The 15813-nt window shown below is 54.6% G+C and overlaps 1 protein-coding gene across 1 annotated transcript in view; it reads left to right on the top strand.

Moving 5' to 3' along the window:
* Positions 1–7518: 7518 nt before the first annotated feature.
* ME2 (malic enzyme 2) overlaps positions 7519–15813 on the top strand; it is a 40514-nt gene continuing 32219 nt past the window's right edge. Inside the window, exon 1 of the mRNA XM_036403316.2 lies at positions 7519–7601. The gene's annotated coding sequence lies outside the window, so the exon portion shown is untranslated. The remainder of the gene's footprint in view (positions 7602–15813) is intronic.

The raw sequence follows: 15813 nt of genomic DNA, 5'->3' as shown, positions 1-15813 counted from the left end.
CCCGAAGTTCTGAGAGTTCCTGCATTTTGGATTCCAGCAGGGCCTGGCCACGCAGGGGGCTCAGGGATGGCCATGGTGGGGGTTGTGGCGGCCCCCACCAGGCTCTGCTGGCAGTGTCCCATAGGGAGCCCAGCCCTGTTTCATCACAGCAGAGATGCCGGGCGCCCCCAGAACCGCCCAGGGACAGCAGGGGTGATCAGCTGAGGGCCTGCAAAGGAGAGGGGGCAGCAAATCTTGCTGGGAGACCCTTTGGGGAACATGAGGGGGTCAGGAGCAGGCTCGGGAGGGTAAGTTGTTCCTAATATTCACTGTTTGGTGGCTTGCTTCCTGCCTTAGACCTCAGAGCAGAGCGGGGACGTGGCTCCTGCAGCTCTTCAATCCTCACGTACCTTTAGGTGTTGATTCCCCTCAGCCTCAGCCCACCTGATCCTTGCAGTGGGGAAAACAAGCTTCAGCCAGGAGGGAAAAGAGAAACAAAACATGTTAGCTAAGTAGGGCTGGATTTCTAAGAGGCTCAAGTTCCCTTGCTCTCAGAAAAGAGAAAAATCCTGTTTGTGAAGCTGTTGAGAATTGGAGACTTCCTTTCACAACATCGTTGATGAACTCTTGGTTGAGTTAGGTTCTCTGTAATTTAAACTACAGAAGGGCTTCTGAGTAAGTGCCAAAGCTCACCTTACAGCAGAGCTTTTTTAACTCTCATATCTCCCTACCCAGCTGCCTCATAACTGAGACATCTGACCCTGTCCCAAACCCAGATTTGTCCCAAACCTGTGCTTTCTGTGAAGTGACAAAATGCACAATTAATGTAAGGGATTTCTGTCCTTTACTCTTAGAGTGAGATGCAAAAACTCACCATGATATACCCTCGATCAGGTATTTTCCTAAAGCCTAAATGTTTCAGTGTTTTAATATCAGCCCTTTCCCATGGGAGAAGCTGGATTTCAAGGTTCAGCTAGCAGCATATGTCCCGTGAGAGCGCGTGTGGGATGAAATGCAGAGGAGCTCAAGCAGGACGCAGAGGGAACACCGTGGGCCAGCAGCTGTACCCCTGCTTCAGCAGAGTCCCACAGGTGGCCAGCAGCCCAGCAGGGGAATGATGACTCAAAGAGAAAAGACATTTCTCCTTACTGCCAGGATGGCACTCTGCCTATCAGCCCTCTCCTCACTTTGTGGGAAATTAAGTCGTTTTGCAGTGGTTGGGATGCCATCCTTCGCTAGACAGAAAAGTCAGGGCTGACTCTATGACACCGTGCTAACAAGTACAGAAAATGCATTTTATAGCGTCCCCAGCCAGTGCAACTTGAGACCCCTGAAGGTTAATGGATCTTTTCTGGCAGGTTTCTCTGTTATTTTCGTCGGTTGCTGCCACATGGAGACAAAAGCAGAGTGTTCTCAGCAGAGGCTGAGCGCCTGGGAGCCCAGGCTCGGTGAGGTGTCCATCAGGTAAGGGCAGAAACAGCTCCTCGAGTTTGCATAGGCTGACGGGACCGATTCTTTCATTCCCAAGCTCATTCTGGCTCTGATCAGTCCCTGGAAGCTCCATCCTCATCCTGCAGCAAGATCCACAGCCTGTGAGGTGAGAGAGACCAAAAAGCTCTGATTCCAAGATCTTAAACCCGAGTGCAGTGTCGCCAGGCCCTGTCGATGGGGTCAGACTCTCCCGAGGTGTCTAAGCTCTTTCCAGCTTAACTGAGGTCAGCGAGCCTTGGGGACTTGCAAACCCGCCGTGAAATTCGCGGTTTCGGTGCTTTTTGAGCGCGCTGCGGTCGGACAAAGGCTGCCAGCCGCGGCTCGGCGTCTCCGGAGCGATCAGAAGAGGGCAGTGCTGGCCCTGTGCTCCGCTCCATGCCCGGGCCGCGAGCGGGCGCCGCCGAGCCGCGTTGCGCGGGTCGGGACGGGAAGGACGCCGCTCCCGTGCCCCCATCAGCCGAGACGGAGCGCACGGAGCCCGGGGAGAGGCGTCAGAGGGGCTGCTGTGGGGTGACTCGCGGAGGAAGGGGCTCGCCGCCATTCCCAGCAGAAAAGCAGCCTTGCTAGGGATGAAAGCACCAAAGCGCTCGCTGTGGTGCCTCCAGGGCCCCGTCACAGCTGGCCCTGAGTGCTCCCAGGGACGGGACATCTGTCTCCTCTCTGGGCAACCCGGGCCAACCTCACCACCTTCATTACAATTTATATCGATAAATTGACCATCTTCACTATAAAGAGCATTGTGCTTCTATCTAGCCCGAAATTCACCTGGTCAGCCCCTCTCAGGATTTCTCACCGTGCCCCTTGCTGTCCAGCAGTTGAGCAGATTAGATCCGACCTGAGATCAGACTGGCCTAAAAAGAGGCTGCAGATCACAAGAAGAGAAAGTAAAACATAAACTTAAAAGCAGCAAAAGACAAACATGTTAACCTACAGTGAGAGTCACTGATAAAGGAACTTGTCACTCAGCACCACTGTGGGCTGTTCCTATGTGAGCTGGCCTCGGGACCCCACACTCTTCTGCACACACTGGAGCCAAAAAAGGCTAAATGAGAAATTTTACACAGAAATGCTTTAAAACACAATGAAATTACCAGTCCGAAACTGAATGCAAAGAATGGAAACAGTGTAAACATACTCAGTTCTGTTGTTACTGTAAAGAAGTAAAAGGGGCAAGGCTGGCGGAGAGCAGTAAATATCTTTCAGTGGAATCGGTGTAATAAAAGACATTATTTTTCTTCACAAACCTTGCCTCGGGGCAGCCATCATCTCTACTGCCTCATGTAAATGTGAAGAGTCAGCAGGGTCATCCATCTGTATCAGGCGTGTCAGAATGAACAATCAACATTGCTTTTTAACAGAAATAAAGGGCAGAAGGCCAAGAGGCCAGCTTTCATCAAACCACAGGAACCTTCTGAGGGATGGCTTGTTCTGCTAGTCCATGCTGCAAAACCTTCTGAGACTGGAGTGAGATAAAAGCCAGTATCACTGCTTAAATAATTATTTGTTCTGTATCAGCTGTTCACACACAGAGCTGCATTATCAGTGAGTTTGTGGGAGTGACAGTGAGGCACCACGGAAGGAATGAAAGGACAGATCTAGGCAACTAGAACAGGGATTATTTTTGTTTAGTTATTTGCATCAAGGATCAGTGACAGGGAAAACAAGAACACAGGGTCCAGTGCTGGTGATGATACTTTAAATGAGATACTTGAAAAACTGAAAATGTTATGGAGGGGAGAGTCAAAACTATGTCAAAGATGGGGAACAAAAGTCTTCTGTGTACTTTATCAGTGACTAAGTGGTTAAAACCACTGTGGTTTGTCACGAAAAAAATGGAGAAAAAAAGGAAATTCTCTTCAGCAAAGAGACAAAAAACAAGCAGAAGGTGACCAGAAGCCTAGGAAGACCACAAAGAGAAATAGAATACAGTTTTAGGATGGTGGAAGTGACTTGAGAAACCACCTTGGTGTGATTTAAGAGAACTACTTTCAAACAGTGATGATTTTTGGGAGTTTTAATTTAGCACAAACCACTTGCTCCCTCTGGAAGGGAACCCCAGTAAAATGCAACGGCCTGTGTGCACACATGAAAGGCGGAGTGATCATGAAACAGCCGTCTGCTGCATTAGGAATTTGTGAATGAATTCCCACCCCTCGTGGAGGCTGCTCCGGCCCAGCCAGGCGGGGTGGCAGCTCCGAGCTGGCTGGATCTACAGAGCCCAGCAGCTCCACGGCTCTTCTCTGGGCGGCGGCAGAGCGGCAGAGCTCCGTGTGCCAGGGGAAACTCCCGAGAGAGCACCAAATACGGTGATAAAAGCCCTGCGGAGGAGGGAGGAGCAGCTGCTCCTCTGGCTCTGAGACTCACGGAGAGAGACACGGAGGGGCTGGGACAGCTGGGAAGGGGCTGGAGCCCCAGGAGAGGCTGAGGGAGCTGGGAAGGGGCTGAGCCTGGAGCGAAGGAGGCTCAGGGGGGCCCTTGTGGCTCTGCACAGCTCCTGACAGGAGGGGACAGCCGGGGGGGCCGGGCTGTGCTCCAGGGAACAGGGACAGGAGCAGAGGGAACGGCCTCAGGCTGGGCCAGGGGAGGGTCAGGGTGGACACCAACAGGAATTTCCCCATGGAAAGGGCTGTCCAGCCCTGGCACAGCTGGTGAGACCCCATCCCTTGGGCCGTGTGGATGTGGCACTTGGGGACAGCTGGTGGCCCTGGCAGTGCTGGGGGAGCAGTGGTTGGACTGAGGGTGTGAGGGCTTCTCCAACCCAAATGGTTCTGTGATTCCACGTCCTGCTGTCCCCGAGGCAGCTGGGGCCGTGCTGGGGCACAGAGCGTGGGCCAGGCCTCCTCTGCACAGTGACCTGTGCCTTGGGAAAGGCTCGGAGCCTGGATTTGGGAGCGAACCAAAGCAGTGCCATGGGGCTGGAAGTGACGGCTCTCCTGCCTCCAGCCCCGCTGCTGGGAGCTCTGGGCAGCCCCTGGGGTGCAGGTTTTCCTCTGCTGTGACTAATCACAGCCCAGCTCTCCAGGCAGCCATCCTCTCACAACAAAGTGCTGCACAGCCTGTTTCAGCAAGGCCCCAGCTGCTCATTAGGTGATCCTGGGGAATATCCTCCACAGGCCTGGAGTGGCACAGGTTTACAGCAGGAGTGATTTATGCAATTTGGGTAGGATGCCAGGCATTTTTAAATGCCTCCAATTTGGGCTATTTTTAGCCTGGGACAAAGGCGTGACCTTGCAGGTTATTTTCGCAATCTCTTTTGTTGATAGGTGCAGAGCAGCATTATTCAGAAACGTTTCAAACCAGCCACAGTCATGCTGATGGGGAGGGGAGAGGGAAAGCAGCTGAATGTGCTCCTCATGACAGGCCTCAAAATCATAATTAGGAGAGGGGGTTTTGATTAAGTAGGTTTACATATCTGATACTGTTACTATAGTGACTCTGCTTCTTTTAACTGCACCGTGCTCCTTTGTACATCAAACTATTTAAATCATGTTCAGTGCCGGTGGCAGAGAATTAAAATTCTTACTTAATAAAAGTTCTTGTTAAAAGAAAAAATTCTCTTTTTAACTGGAAGTGGTGAGCATGAGATGGGGTATTGGGAAGGAGTTGCTGGCTGGGAGGGTGGGCAGGCCCTGGCCCAGGGTGCCCAGAGCAGCTGTGGCTGCCCCTGGATCCCTGGCAGTGTCCCAGGCCAGGCTGGATGGGGCTTGGAGCAGCCTGGGACAGTGGAAGGTGTCCCTGCCCATGGATGAGATTGAAGCTCTTGTCCAACCCAAACCATTCCAGGAGATTCTGTGATTAACAATCTCAAAATCTGCAGCACTGGAAAACATCTGAGTTTGGGCTGGAGAGGAGGCAGACGAAGGCTGGGAAGGGCTGAGCTGCCGTGTTTCACACCCCTGTGCTTTCTCTCTCTAAACTCTGTGGAGGCTGAGCTGGGGATGGGTATCACTTCCACTGACCATTGTGAGGACAAACAGCCCAGTGTTATTGTGAAAAGTAGTGGTTTTGCTCTTTTCTTCTGCAATTTCAGTGCTGACCTGCAGTATTATCTGCCTCGATGACTTCTGCCAAGCCCTCTGTTTGAGTCCAAGGGTATGCCAGCCCTCCAGGCCCCGTGAGGCAGCAGACCAGGCAGGGCTTACCTCAGCGCTGTGGCCCTGCATGTTTTGAGGAGCCCTGTTCCATGCAGGGCATCCAGCACGGTGGCCCTGGCCACTGGGAGCAGCTTCCATGTTGCCACAAGGAACTCTGTGTGGAGTGACCACATTCCCTGCCCCTGCTCTCTGCTCCTTCCTCCTGCTTTGCCTTTCCCCCTCAGCCTCCTCCACAGCAGGATGCCCCTGTGGAGCCACGGTCCCCACTGTCCTGGCTGCCACACGGCACTCATGGGTCTGCTCATGGACCCAGGCTCCTTATGGACCCCAGTTCCTCACAGCCCTGTCCCCTCACGGATCCAGGCTCCTCAGAGCCCTGTCCCCTTACGGACCCCATTCCTCACCTGTCCCGTTATGGACCCCATTCCTCACAGGCCTGTCCCCTTATGGACCCCAGTTCCTCACAGCCCTGTCCCCTTGTGGACCCCAGTTCCTCAGAGCCCTGTCCCGTTATGGACCCCAGTTCCTCACAGGCCTGTCCCCTTACGGACCCCAGTTCCTTACAGGCCTGTCCCGTTATGGACCCCATTCCTCACAGGCCTGTCCCCTTATGGACCCCATTCCTCAGAGCCCTGTCCCCTTGTGGACCCCAGTTCCTCACAGGCCTGTCCCCTTATGGACCCCAGTTCCTCACAATGCTGTCCCCTTATGGACCCCAGTTCCTCACAGGACTGTCCCGTTATGGACCCCATTCCTCACAGGCCTGTCCCCTTATGGACCCCATTCCTCAGAGCCCTGTCCCCTTATGGACCCCATTCCTCACAGGCCTGTCCCCTTATGGACCCCATTCCTCACAGCCCTGTCCCCTTATGGACCCCATTCCTCAGAGCCCTGTCCCCTTATGGACCCCATTCCTCACAGGCCTGTTCCCTTATGGACCCCATTCCTCAGAGCCCTGTCCCCTTATGGACCCCATTCCTCAGAGCCCTGTCCCCTTGTGGACCCCAGTTCCTCACAGGCCTGTCCCGTTATGGACCCCATTCCTCACAGGCCTGTCCCCTTATGGACCCCAGTTCCTCACAGGCCTGTCCCCTTATGGACCCCAGCTCCTCACAGCTCCCAGCCCTTCACAGCCCCATCCCCTCACAGATCTCCATCTTATTATGGCTTCCAACCCCTCATGGATCCTGTCCCTTCATGTTCCCCATTCCCATTTCCCATGCCCTCACGTTCCTCAAGTTCCCCATTCCCCATTGCCATTGCCATTCCTGTCCCCTCATGTTCCTCATTCCCCATTGCCATTGCCATCCCCTCACATTCCCAGTTCCGCATTGCCATTCCCGTCCCCTCACATTCCCCATTGCCAATCCTGTCCCCTCACGTTCCCCATTCCCATTGCCATTCCCGTCCTCTCACGTTCCCCATTCCCCATTGCCAATCCTGTCCTCTCACGTTCCCTGTTCCCCATTCCCATTGCCATTCCCGTCCCCTCACGTTCCCCGTTCCCCATTTCCAATCCTGTCCCCTCACGTTCCCCATTCCCATTGCCATTCCCGTCCCCTCACGTTCCCCGTTCCCCATTGCCATTCCCGTCCCCTCGCGTTCTCCGTTCCCCATTCCCATTCCTGTCCCCTCACGTTCCCCTCACGTTCCCAGTTCCGTCACACTCCCATCCCCAGTCCCGCCCCTCGGCCCGCCCCTCCTCGCTGATTGGCTGTCTGGCCAGTCCAATTAACCTGTGACAGATCCCACCCCGCCGTGCCTGTCCCCCTTTCCCCTCTGCGGAGGCGGGATAAAACGTTCATTGGCCAAACGCCACGGCCGCCGGCCAGCTTCCTTCCCTTCTATTGGTTGCATGAATTGTCAGTCACGGCCAACACCCGCCTCCCGGGGTGTCCCTCCCCGGCGCCTCGGTGTAGGCTCCATTCAGTGGCGGGTTCTGCGGTCGACGCAGCTCCGGCGGGCGGGCGCTGTTCTCGCTCAGTAGGAACAGGTCCTCGGCCGGCATCGCTCAGCGGGCAGCAGCCGCAGGAGGAGGTAGATCCCGTTCTGGTAACAATTATACAACTGCGGCGGCGCACCACAGGCCTCTCTCTCTCTTTATAAACCCGTGTCTACGGGGCGTTCTGAGGGGCTGGAGGCCGCCCGGGCGCGGGGAGGGGATGTAGCCCGCCCGGGATGCTCCGTGTCCCCGGCCCGGCCCCGCGGGGGGTAGTGCCGAAGCAGCAGCACGGCGGTGCGAGGCCCCGCGGCTCGGCCTGCGGCGGAGGCAGCGCCGGGCCCTGCGGCAGGTGCGGAGGTGCCCGCGAGGAGCCGGGGGGAAGCAGCCCCGGCTGCGCCCGTGCGTGTTTACCCCTGTCAGGACGGTGACAAATGGAGCTGCCAGCCCGCCCGCCGGGAGCTGCCCGAGGCCGCGGGGAGCGCCCACCCAGCGGGCCCAGCCGCTCCTGCCGCCCCCCCGCGCCGGGCCCGACCTGCCCTCAACTTCCCCGCGGCCCCGGAGAGTGAAAGTTGGGAAGGAGCGGAGCAGCTGACGCGGCCTTGGAGCAGGAAGCGCCGCCCGGCACTCCGGAGTTGCTGTTTGGGTTTGGCCTCCTGGCTGCTCCTTCAGCCGGGCGGCCGTGGCTGACACGCCGCCGTCGCTGGCTCCGCTAAAAAATACTGACTAACGGGTGTTGTCTGAGCAACCCGGGGTGTTGTGTCATGGCAAGAATCTCATAATTAACAGGAGAAAAACCAAACCAAACTTACAGCACATTGATAAAGGGTCGGTGAAAAAGGACAGTCTTGCAGCCAAGCAAGATCAAAACCACCAAATGTCGGTTATTTGGTGTGTTTGTGTTGGTAATTCCAAGAAGTAGTAAACATCAAAGGGAGGTTTTCTATGTACCTGTAATTTACATATGGACAAATGAAAGAGCTGGGCAGAATGTGCAGCTCTGCAGGTGGCCCGTCTGTGTGCAGCCAGCAGTGTCTAATGCCTTATTAGAGGCTATAACATCTGTAGAAATTTAACCCGAGCCTGTATTTTAGAAGAAACTGTGTGTTACAGTCACAGGAGGGAAGTTCTGATAATCCTGTGCGGTGGCTTGTGAGTCAGCAGCTTGAGTGCAGGCAAGATTTGGAGCTTTTTGCCCCGCAAACTAAGGTAGAGGCTGTCAGAGTTGCGTGGTAGCACGCCGTGGTTGAGTGAGCACTAATTGAACGCTCATCTTTACGAGTGGTGCCAGCACCTTCCCTGCAGCTGGAGCAGCACTGGTAGCCCGTGGTGCATGGATAGGTTCTCAGGTTCTTCTGTAGTTTAGGTGGGGTATTTCTTTTTAAAGCCAGCACACGCTGAGGTTTGTAAGAGGTTGGCAGATGTACACTTCACCTGCGCTGAGCCACCAGCAGCTCGGCTTCTCTGTGCTCTGGGCTGAGCTGCTTTCCCACGAAGAGCTCCCATTTGTAAATGCAGCAGTTGTTGGGAACATCCTTGTCCACCCCTCAACCTGTATCCAAAAAAATAAATCAGTGTTTCTGAGTCGAGCAGCTCCAGCAGAGTGGCGTGCCAGCTCTCCAGAACAGAGCATGAGTACCTTTCTGCTGTTCCTGGAGTATTTCTGAGGGCTTTTAGCGTGAGGTCTTTGTCCTTACCATTACCACCAGTAGCCCTCCTAGTTACACAAATTAAAATAAATCAAGAATTTCAATACACCTTGTCAGACCTGGCCAAAAATACTGCTGCTGCAGTTTCCACAGTAAAAGATAATGGACTTTCTGGTGCTTAAGAATCAGAATATTTAGGTCAGTAAATGTATAAAAATACAGCTCTCTGATGTTGTCTGGAAGGAGCTGCTACCCACCAAGACCCCAATACCAAACAATTCAGCCCTGCTTTCTGCTCGTGCTGCAAGAAGTCTGATAGTACTGTAAATTACAGTAATTGACAAATACTCTTTTTAGGAAAGTTCTGAAATCATTTCCATCCAAGTTCACCTGAGTGTGCTTTGTTTAGTGAATGTTTCCAGCCTGGAGCGGTGAGCTTGCTTACTCTGCCTGAGTGCTCTCCACACCTAACTTTTCTTCCTGTTGAACTGGCCGATAAAAGGGAAGAAAAGCAATTCCAATATGCTAAAGATCTGCTTCCAAAATAACCTGCCTGCCTCTGCCAAACACTTAATTAGTAATTTCTGCCCCTGACTGTTCCTTTTAATCTGCAGATCTCAAGGTGCCTTAGAAATGTCCTCTAAAGTGGTGGCCCAGGACTTTGCTGGAGGGAGCCTGGAGCAGCTTTGCCGCCGCCGTTTCCTGCTGGCTTTGCTCAGCAGTAGCATCTGGGCAGCTCAGGGAGGCCGAGCTGCTGTGCAGAACCGCGTGCTCCTCCCTCCTGGGATGCCCCTGTTCTGGAACAAAAGTGTCTCCTTGTCCTGCTGAAGGGTGGTGGGTGCAGGGAGAGCTGCTCTCTTTAGTGCAAGTCTCGTGGGGAGACACGCTTACAGCCCGTGCTCACCTCGTGTAATAATTTTAGACTGCTTTATCATTGCTGAAGTGATGAAGCCGGCTAGAGCGTGCCTGGTTTGTGTCATGCTTGGGTGGGCCAGGCTGGGCTGTTTATTAATGAAAAAAAAAAAAAAAAAGAAAAGAAAATAGAGTGCATGGTGCATCCACTCCAGACCTGTCTCCCATAGGAGACAATGTCTGTTGGCTTAGAAATGGTTGAGCCCTTAAAGATTGGAAATCCTGTGGGGCCTCCGTGGCCTTGAATTAATGATTTCAGCTTGTCAATAGAGAAAAGCTCCTCAACACAGGTCAGTTTCTGTGCACGAAAGACAGGCTGGAAGAAACCACTGGCACAGGATTTCAGGAGCGCTGGAGATGCATTTGTGTTTCCCGAGCCCTCGAACTGAAGGCAGGCTGCAGAGTCACGCAGCAGGAGCTGCTGTGCAGAGACAGGCGCCCCTTGGCACTGAGGGCAGACCCACGGGTCAGGCAGCCCGGGCACTAATTGAAGCTGGCCTCGCTTTAATTGGCTCTCAGCTTCCCGACTCTCTGGCCAGCCTAATTCTGCCTTTTAAGAGCGTGACGAACCTTTCCCTTAAAAGTAAGTTTTGCCATTTAACAAATCCATAATTGGAGCAGGAGAACATTTGCTCCCAGATAAGGGCGCTTGTGCATATTGGTAATTAGTTTGACCTGGGCAGATGCCTCCTGATAAGGCACAGCAGGGAGCTGTCCTCTGTGTGCTGAAGGATTTAATCCCCTTAATTTGTGACACAGCAACTCAAAAATTCCCAGCTGTGCTGGGCTCAGTCTGGAGGTGCTCCACAGTCTTGTGTAGCTCTCACCATTGCCAGGCACTGAAGGGCGAGCAGAGATCCTGGTTATGCTGACACAGGTTTGGGCAGGAATTTATTCCTCATTCAATTCTGCTGTTTTCCTCCTAATTCCTCCTCACAGGACATTACCCAGCCTCAGTCCTCTCCGTGTGTTTTCACAGCGTGGCAGGTGCTGCTCTTTCCCCCAGTTCTCATCCCTCCCCCACGGAGCTGCTGCCAGGGCTGGAGCCCCTCTGCTCTGGAGCCAGCCTGGCACAGCTGGGGCTGTTGAGCTGCACAAGAGAAGCTCCAGGGACACCTCAGAGCCCCTGCCAGGGCCTCCAGGGGCTCCAGCAGAGCTGCACAGGGACTGGGGACAAGGCCTGCAGGGACAGCACCCAGGCAATGGCTCCCACTGCCAGAGGGCAGGCACAGATTTTGGGCTCTTGGCAATTAGGAATTGCTGGCTGGGAGGGTGGGCAGGCCCTGGCCCAGGGTGCCCAGAGCAGCTGTGGCTGCCCCTGGATCCCTGGCAGTGTCCCAGGCCAGGCTGGATGGGGCTTGGAGCAGCCTGGGACAGTGGAAGGTGTCCCTGCCCATGGCACGGGTGAGACTGGATGAGCTTTGAGGTCTCTTCCCACCCAAACCACTCTGGGATTCTCTGTCAGCCTCTACTGCCAAAATGATCTCTCCTTTTTTTATGGTTTTACTACCACCCTCTCAGGCCTGGCCTCTCTCCTACAAACCCATCACCAACCATGTTAAAGCCTCCCCAGACAGCAGCACAGTCCAGCCCTTCCATCTCCTTGAAACCAGGAGGTGGCCTGGGGCCCTTTTGGGGACCTTTCCCCAGACCTGTTCCTGGGGCTCCCCAGCAGATGCGAGCCGCAGAGCGTGAGGCTTCGTGTCCCTTTGTCCTTGCCCACGGGTGCCAGCAGAGCTGGGCTGGGTCACAGAGGGCCACGGCCCTGCGGCAGAGCTGCTGGCAGCCCTGCGGAGCAATATGGAGCGGCATGGGAGAGGATTTCCTGCTTCGTGGGGTCAGGGCAGGGTGTGTTTGGGAGGCAAGCCCTTGCTAAACCACATTCAAAAGTCTGTGACAAAAGGAGTTGAGGGAAACGTGCAGAATGGGAGAGGAAACAAACAGGGAACAATGGGAAGAGCAGGGGCGGGAGAGCTCGGGGCTGAGTGGCCAGTCAGGTTTTGTGGTGGATATAAATTAACTGGGATCATATCGCTTGGATCTAAACAGAGGGCTCAGTGGAAAATGAAACTTGATTCTCCCCTTTTATGAATCTGAGATACCTCCATCAAGAGAATAATTTTAGGTGCTGGTGTAACACCTCGGAGAGGAGCAAGTCTCCTCTCTCACACGTCAGGAGGAAAACAAGATTTGTATCACCTCTGAAAAGCCTTTCCCCCTCTGCCTCGTTGATTAGAGTTAATTGATCAAGTTCAGGTGAATCTGGGCCACAATCTTGTTTGGTTCTTAATGCTCATTAATTGCACCAAAGTAATTTAAATTTAATTAGAGTTTGGTAGGGTGTGGTGCTTGTCCTACTTTTTAACTGCTTGTTTGAGGTGTTTGCTGGTGGCAGGTTGACGCCACGGTGGCCCCAGGCCGATGGGACTCTGGGTTGGGGTTTTTCTGTGACACTGGAGTCACAGACCCTTTCTGGGCTCCCCTGCCAAAAAGGGGAGATGGACCTGCAGCCCTGGGGGGATGGCGAGTGAGCAACCAGAACTAAAAAACTAAAACCAGCTAAAACTGAACCTGGTGATGCTAAAGGCAGCACGGAATTCATGTGTTTTGCAGCACAGGATTAATTTCCCGAGTCTGATCCTGATTTCCCGAGCGCTCGCTCCACCACCAGCAGGTTTGGGGAGGAACGAGCACGTTCGAGGCCGCATTTGTTGGTGCTGCTGGCAAGGCTCCCTCCCCTGCCTCCTGTCCCACTCCACGCAGCAAATTTATGGTCTTTACCCCAAAACAAAATCAGCACAGGGGGTTTGAGTGGAACTTCTGTCATTCACAGGCCTCAACAAACAAGTGAAGGTTGAGGGGAAGGGCTGCGTCCGGATGCAGAGCAGCTTCCCTCTACGCTTTGTAGTTGGCAGAAGAGAAACTCGGGCATAACTGATGATGAAAAATGTTAAATGTTTGCATGTTTTTTTAATGCTTGGAAAGATATTCAAGAAAATCCTCAGATTGTAACTTGTAAGACCAGTCTGCCATCTTAAAAGCTGATTATGTGCAAATTTGATTAGAGCAGGTCTTCTAAAGTATTCAGGCGATATTTAAGATAATGAAGTTTTGTTCCTTAATTCAATTTTGTCTCCCATCTGGAAGAAATTAAAAATGCAAGCCGTGCATCATTTCATTCCTTAAAAATATCTCATGCCCTGCTTCCCTGTCCCTGCCTGTCTGGGCTGTGAGCGTGGAGCTGGGCCGGGGGGTGTCGGGTCCCCTCTCCTGGTCCCCTGCTGGCCTGGCTGGCGTGTCCCCTCCCTGTGTCACCACACAGACCCTGGTCCTGGTGAGGTCCTGCCCTGCTTCCCGTTGTCTCTCTGGCTCAGTGAAACAATCTTTGGGATTCCAGAGATCCCCACTGCGCGTTCCCTGCTGGACCTGCCTTATACGAGAGTGTGGTAAATGGTAATTTCTTCTCCAAAGAGCTTGTGATCAGTAATGGAGTAAAATGAGTCCAGGAGTTGCTAACACCTGTCAGGATTAGAACTTGAGTTATATTAACAATTTTTAATTTTTTTTAGGGGAGCATCCTTTACTTTAAAGGATATAGACTCTGAAAATAAAGTTTTTTTTTAACTATTTTTAAAGTTTGGAAGTGTAAAAGTCTGAGCCTGGAATCCACAGATCAGTGGAGTTTTTGGCCATTTTAATTCCACATTTTGTTGTAGCAGGGTTTCAGTATGCTGACAGACACAGCTTCTCTCCAGGCCAGCGGAGAATCTCCTGTTGTCCAGGCCAGGAGATTTTGTTGTTGGAGAGCTCAGGAGGATCTCAGTGGGGATTTTGTGGCTGCACCTGCCCAGGCTGTGCTGTCCTGGCCGCCAATTGCACCAGTGCCGGTTCCACGGGTCACCAGGGACAGCAGAAGTCCCTGCTGGCGTTTCTGCTCTGCCGGCAGGATCCCTGCGTTCCCTCCACTCTGTGCTCTCGGCACTCCGAGCGAGCCCTTCCTTCCTTTCCCTCCTCCTGGCTGCCGCAGGGCGGATTTGGGCTGTTGCTTCCTGGTGTTAGAAGGGGTCTCACGCTGCAGGTGCTTCTCTGTGGCACCAGGAGCACACAGTGGGTGTTTCAGGGGCTCTGCTGGCTCCGTGGGTTCCTGAGTGCTGCCTGTGCCCACAGTGGGTGTTTCAGGGGCTCTGTGGGTTCCTGAGTGCTGCCTGTGCCCACAGTGGGTGTTTCAGGGGCTCTCTGGGTGCCTGAGTGCTGCCTGTGCCCACAGTGGGTGTTTCAGGGGCTCTGCTGGCTCTGTGGGTTCCTGAGTGCTGCCTGTGCCCACAGTGGGTGTTTCAGGGGCTCCGTGGGTTCCTGAGTGCTGCCTGTGCCCACAGTGGGTGTGTCGGGGGCTCTGCTGGCTCCGTGGGTTCCTGAGTGCTGCCTGTGCCCACAGTGGGTGTTTCAGGGGCTCTGCTGGCTCCGTGGGTTCCTGAGTGCTGCCTTTGCACACAGTGGGTGTTTCAGGGGCTCCGTGGGTTCCTGAGTGCTGCCTTTGCACACAGTGGGTGTTTCAGGGGCTCCGTGGGTTCCTGAGTGCTGCCTGTGCACACAGTGGGTGTTTCAGGGGCTCCGTGGGTTCCTGAGTGCTGCCTGTGCTCACAGTGGGTGTTTCGGGGGCTCTGTGGGTTCCTGAGTGCTGCCTGTGCCCACAGTGGGTGTTTCAGGGGCTCTGCTGGCTCCGTGGGTTCCTGAGTGCTGCCTTTGCACACAGTGGGTGTTTCAGGGGCTCCGTGGGTTCCTGAGTGCTGCCTGTGCACACAGTGGGTGTTTCAGGGGCTCCGTGGGTTCCTGAGTGCTGCCTGTGCTCACAGTGGGTGTTTCAGGGGCTCTGCTGGCTCTGTGGGTTCCTGAGTGCTGCCTGTGCCCACAGTGGGTGTTTCAGGGGCTCTGTGGGTTCCTGAGTGCTGCCTGTGCCCACAGTGGGTGTTTCAGGGGCTCCGTGGGTTCCTGAGTGCTGCCTGTGCTCACAGTGGGTGTTTCAGGGGCTCCGTGGGTTCCTGAGTGCTGCCTGTGCCCACAGTGGGTGTTTCAGGGGCTCCGTGGGTTCCTGAGTGCTGCCTGTGCTCACAGTGGGTGTTTCGGGGGCTCTGTGGGTTCCTGAGTGCTGCCTGTGCCCACAGTGGGTGTTTCAGGGACTCTGTGGGTTCCTGAGTGCTGCCTGTGCCCACAGTGGGTGTTTCAGGGGCTCTCTGGGTTCCTGAGTGCTGCCTGTGCCCACAGTGGGTGTTTCGGGGGCTCTGTGGGTGCCTGAGTGCTGCCTTTGCCCACAGTGGGTGTTTCAGGGGCTCTCTGGGTGCCTGAGTGCTGCCTTTGCCCACAGTGGGTGTTTCAGGGGCTCTGTGGGTTCCTGAGTGCTGCCTTTGCCCACAGTGGGTGTTTCAGGGGCTCTGTGGGTGCCTGAGTGCTGCCTGTGCCCACAGTGGGTGTTTCAGGGGCTCTGTGGGTTCCTGAGTGCTGCCTTTGCCCACAGTGGGTGTTTCAGGGGCTCTGTGGGTTCCTGAGTGCTGCCTGTGCCCACAGTGGGTGTTTCAGGGGCTCTGTGGGTTCCTGAGTGCTGCCTGTGCCCACAGTGGGTGTGTCGGGGGCTCTGCTGGCTCTGTGGGTTCCTGAGTGCTGCCTGTGCCCACAGTGGGTGTTTCAGGGGCTCTGTGGGTTCCTGAGTGCTGCCTGTGCCCACAGTGGGTGTTTCAGGGGCTCTCTGGGTGCC

Source organism: Molothrus ater, chromosome Z, assembly GCF_012460135.2.
Source record: "Molothrus ater isolate BHLD 08-10-18 breed brown headed cowbird chromosome Z, BPBGC_Mater_1.1, whole genome shotgun sequence".
NCBI lineage: Eukaryota > Metazoa > Chordata > Aves > Passeriformes > Icteridae > Molothrus > Molothrus ater.
The sequence above is the reverse complement of the archived record's forward strand: the minus strand, read 5'-3'. Positions and strand labels throughout refer to the sequence as shown.